This window comes from Notolabrus celidotus, chromosome 16 (genome assembly GCF_009762535.1).
Source record: "Notolabrus celidotus isolate fNotCel1 chromosome 16, fNotCel1.pri, whole genome shotgun sequence".
NCBI lineage: Eukaryota > Metazoa > Chordata > Actinopteri > Labriformes > Labridae > Notolabrus > Notolabrus celidotus.
The window spans coordinates 9938497-9943987 of record NC_048287.1 but is presented as its reverse complement, the minus strand read 5'-3'; positions in this window follow the sequence as shown (position 1 = coordinate 9943987).

The window sequence follows — 5491 nt, the reverse complement described above, 5'->3', positions numbered from 1 at the left end:
AAACACAAACTATGATGGCTTTAAATGACTCTGACTGACATTACTTATCTCATCAAAGAGCTTATAGAATGAGCAGCTGGATAAGGGACCCGATGTACTCCTGTCTCCCACATCCCATCAAGAGCCTTTGTAGCATTGATCAAGGTTAGACTGAGGGCACTCTGAGCGTGAGAGAGTGTGTGATCGGACCAACTAACTGCAGCCCTTTACCAGATCAGGTGTAAATACGGGGACACAGAGAAAAACAACCACATTGTTCCTCTGTTGCCCTACATTCAAAATTCCCATGACAATGTTTTTTGTTTTTGCTTTAAAACCGAGCAGATCCTCCTCTGGCCATGCACACAAGTTGCATCACTAGCGTAGCTAATGATCCAAGGATGTGTCTAATGCCTGGACTACTAATGAGTGTCTCTTTTTTTAATCTTTCCCTCATCTCTTTTGTCTAAGCAGATGCTAAGAGCAACATCCTTGGGTGTTAGCAGTGCTGCAACAGAGTGTGTCCGCTGTCTGCTGCTCATGTTCATGCATGCATGTCTTGGTGGTCAGGGGTAGGGTGTGCTTTGCATTTTAACATCCATCCCTCACTAGAGACATCTGCAAATGCTTTTCTCTCCTTCTATTCTTTGATTTCCCTGTGCAGTAACAGTGCTGCAGTATCACAGTCCCTGTCTGTCGAGCTGTCCTTTGGGAGAAGGATCACCTTGTGAAACACCCAGTAGGCTGAGATGCAGATTCCTGAGAGAGTACATCTACTGCTTTCAAAGCCAATAAAGCTATGTTACCTCAAAAGAACTTGGTGAGAATCAATTCTGTATCCAAAGCCAGTGGACAGGAGTCAGAATTGATCAAATTAATCAAGCCAGCCCTGATGCACATGCCCTTACACATGCACGGACAGGAAGAGCCAAACGGATCCACACCAAAAAGCTGTCTGGCTTCACAGAGAGCTGGCTTCAAGTTAAAGCATTAGATGCTAAAAATACATTTTTCCCACATGCACTGTGCCATATAAAATATTTATAGTGAGCCCCAGTCTGCTCAGAATGGCAAGGATGCTACAGAAAGAGAGAGAATGAGAGAAGGGGTGGGGGTGGGGGGTGTCTGCCAAAGCTTGCAGTAGCTTCTATTCAAGTGCCAGAACTTACATAAGAGCTAACTGCAGTTTTAGAGAGAGTAGTGCAGAGCTTTACACTCTCTCTGTGTGTTTAATATACATATACGCATATACAACTGAATCACACAACTTACTGGCAACACATCCATTTGACCAAGTTTACAGTTATGGGACTTTTTCATCAGTCAAGAATATGACATGTAATTAAAACACAGAATTCTGATTTTGAGTTCTTTACAGTTACATTACTTGACCAAGTAAGCACTGCAGCCAGTTGAACAGAGAAAAGCGAATTCAGTGGGAATAAAAAAAACAAGAAATCGCATCATAACATGCACTAGCCTACCTGAGTCCTTCAGGTATTTTGTCACATGTGTTGTCATTTCTTACTTCTTATGAGGCTTTACTCATTTCACAAGCTTCACTGGAGTGGCAGTGAATCCTGTTTTGTGTGGGCGGACAAAACTGCACAAGTGCACAAGCACATCCTCTGTAAAAAGTTGGGTACTTTCCTCAACTTTCTGCACAGAGGAAGTCCCTCAGAGTTGCTCTCTCACAGTTGCAGTGACACATCTACAAGTGTGTGCATGGTGAGATATGTTATCAAAACACACAGGAGGATGATGGAATACTTTGTCCCCAAGTTGAAAAATTCACTGTCCAAAAATGACTTATCAACCAAAAGTATTGTTTATGTCCAGCTGATGCTCCTGTGATATACAATCTACTGTTGCAATTGAATAGTGTAACTGGAGGAAAGATCAACCGGGTCAGGGTTGTTGAACTCTTTCATTTATTGATAAAAGTGCAAGTTATGATAATAAGTAGACTAATAAGCTTATAAGCTAACAAGTTAAGCAGCTACAACACCAAGTTTAAGGATGCTACAATCGTAAAGCTCCTCTGAGTATAAAATAGAATGAAAATTGAACTGTTTTTGACTTGATTGGCAACAAAAATAAATGAGACATTAATCAATGAGCTATATTATTACTATTTTGTGGTTGGGATACCTGAAACTGCTGCAGCATAGGTAACAGATAAAGTGATCCATTATACACTTATAAAACCACAACAATTTACAATGAATGGTACATATGTTAACAGACAGCAGGATAGAACTATTTTTGGTGAAAAACACAACATCTACAGGACAAAATTGTAGATAGGAGGTAGCAGTTTGTCCACAGGGGGCGCCAAAATAAATACAAAACAACAGGAGCTTTAAGCTTCCACAAACACCTATTTTGAAAAACAAACTAAACCTGCCCTTGTTAATTCTGCATAACTCATGATTTTTCTTTTTCATATTTTTGAAAAATGGATTACAATTTCTGCAAAACACCTTGAAACTGATGCACAACAGAGAGCTGTGTGCTGTGGCTGTCAGGTCCGTCCCCCAGTTTAAAAAGGCTAATTATTAGAGATTAGAAGAATAAATTCAGCTACTTTGACACTGCAATAATTGCCAAACACCTCCTGCTCTTTCGTCTGGCTGCGCAGTCAGGGAGGACTAGATCTCAGACAAAACCATATCTTTTGATAGCAAGTATTTCTACCGTGGCGGATAAGGGCAGACAGATTCTAACAGCTAAAAACATCTCCATCAGACGAACCGTGATGAAGTTTTATTAACACATTAAGAAGAAAACATTTGCTGGTTAAGAAAACTTGATATCTATAAACTCTGATCAGGGTTTTAGGGTTGAATTAGTTCATGAAACTAAATCTTCATGTATTGTATGAGTATTGTAGAGTTTGGTCTCTGTCAGGCTGTGTGCTTGATGCTGCTGAGCCAAGCTGCTTTGCCCTTTTGCCTGGCATGTTGGCCAAACACTAACATGCCCCCAGTACTGTGGACTCACAGGGTATTATTACACAGGGTACTACAACTATTGGGTACTACCAGGGTTATTATCACTTACACATCATAACATCTGAAAGTGTTTGTGTGTGTGTCTGTGTGTGTGTGTGTGTGGGGGGGGGTCCTCAATGGTCAGTCAAAGTTCATACAGGGAATAGTTCAGAGAAACAGTGTTCCTCCTTATAAATCCTCAGGTAAATGAAGACTAGACTCAGAATTGACCCAGATTCATCTCAGGTGACTCTGACTTGATGGGCCTTGAACACTGGGGACTCAAGACTTGGGGTTTGCCAACTCGACTATAACACTGCTATGTTGTTATCTCTTGGAATCGCTATTGTTAGCTTGAGAGATGATATGTAGTGATACTAATTAATACAGTGTATGTACCGAGCGTTAGCATTCTGCAAATAGCTTCAATTCTCAACACAGCTTTAAGATGCCTCCAGTCTGTCAGGCACATATTTGCTCATGGAGTAAAATAAAATGTACATGGCCTGTTATTCAAGCACAAGCACAATGCGTGCTTTATTTAGATGTAAATCTTCCCACACACATGCATAGACCCAATTTTATCCATACATCTGTACATCAACAAAACAAATTCATTATTTAACACCTCATATCTCACTGAGGCACAGTGTAATGGGCATAGATGCATAATGCATGCAGCCTATATAGAATGGAATCCCAATCCCAATGTCTCCTCACTCTGCATGGTTAAAGCCGTGTTGCATCCTGCGCTGTATATGCTATAGCATCACTTATGCACACAATATTTCTCAGCTTACAGGGGAACCTTCAAGCTTTTGCATCTATGATATTACAAACAGTATCAATGTAAATCACCTTGTGGGAAAGAGATAATGTTCTCTGATCTTTATATCAGCACCTTCAGTATTTAATGCATTTTGAAGGACAGCTATACATCATGTATTGGTGTATATATGGTTAGGAGGGAGAATCTATAATTCAACACTGGCTTTTCGATGACTTTCCCCATGAGGCTTCTTGCTCTTCTGTTTTTTTTTTTCTCTGACCCTCTTTCAGTCTCTCCAGTCCCTGTTAAGTCTTCTTACATCGACTATGTTATCAATTGATCAGCCAGTGTTTCCATGTATGTGCCTGTTTGTTGTATTTATGTACTTAATAGTTCATGTGTTTCTGTTTTATGCTAGCAGCAAGCATCCTCTGGTCAGGTCTCTAAATGGTTAATCTCATATGGAAACAATCTGGCAAATCTCCTCAAAATGATATGTTTCAGCGAGGATAGGGCAGAGGAAATGGGCGACACGCAAATCACATCTTATCAAATGAAGCTAATTTAATTTAAGGAGAGCAGAGGCTGACCTCTGCTCTGTGCGGCCTTATTTAACTGTCTGGTTGCATCCCTCCCCCCTCCTTCCACTGTCTGCACTAACTCTTACCCTAACACTGGAAGAAGAAATTAAAAAAAACATTTGCCAGCTGACAGTAAAATGTAGCCTTTGGATGAAGATGCTAGTGATGGATTAAGTGAAGTAGAATTCATAGATTAACAAGTAACACATCCTTACAATAAAATAAACAATTATTGATCATCTTCATTTTTGGTTGTCATCAGAAAACATTCAAAAAAGCATTTCATGTTTCTCTTTGAACATGTTCTTGCCAGAGAATGATATTTGCTGTTATGGTGATATGAAACGTTTGCTTACTATAATGACAGCCATTAGTTGCATTAGCCCAGAAAGCAGCTTATCTTAAAACCAAGAGATACATTATATTTTCTGATGAGGTGGGTCATTACAGCTCAGTCATTTATCAGGAAAAATACAGTTTTTAAGCCCTGAGTGCTTGTGTTACGTGGGAAAAAATTGGCGATCAATTTGGGCCATCAAATCTAGCATTTGGTGCCAACAGTCTTCATTTTTTGTCGATTAATTGGGTCAAGGTGAATGTGTATTTCTGCCACTGATGCATGGGTATCATGTCTTGTCTTGTGCTGTTCCTTGGTGGTTGTTAAAAGCAGGAAGACTCACTGCAATCCAAATCTACCTATGGGTACAAATAAAGAAACATTGAATCTTTTGATGCCATTAGCCAAAGTGGCCAAAGGAGCTCTTGTATAACACTTTTATTTACACTTTTGCCAGAAAGAGAGAAAACAAACTTTGTTATCTTGAGATAGTGGTGTTATCTGTCACAACTGGGAAACAGGTTTGAGATAAGGAGATAAAAAGTCCAGATCTCAAAAAACAATTACTAGTCATCACAGGAAAAAGGAAAACATAAAATATATGGCATGTTCGCTTGGGGCTTCCATACTAAACACATCTCCTACTCATCTCCAGATGTGCTGCAGCGATCTGTCTTTATCACACAGATTTATACCCAATGTGTAAAAGGTAACCACTACAGATACAAACAAGGTTAGACTTCATTTCAGAGGTGTTACCCTCCACTATTCGTAATCCTGACTAAAGTTTGCCACCACACATATAAAACATCTTATCACTATTTCCTTACCC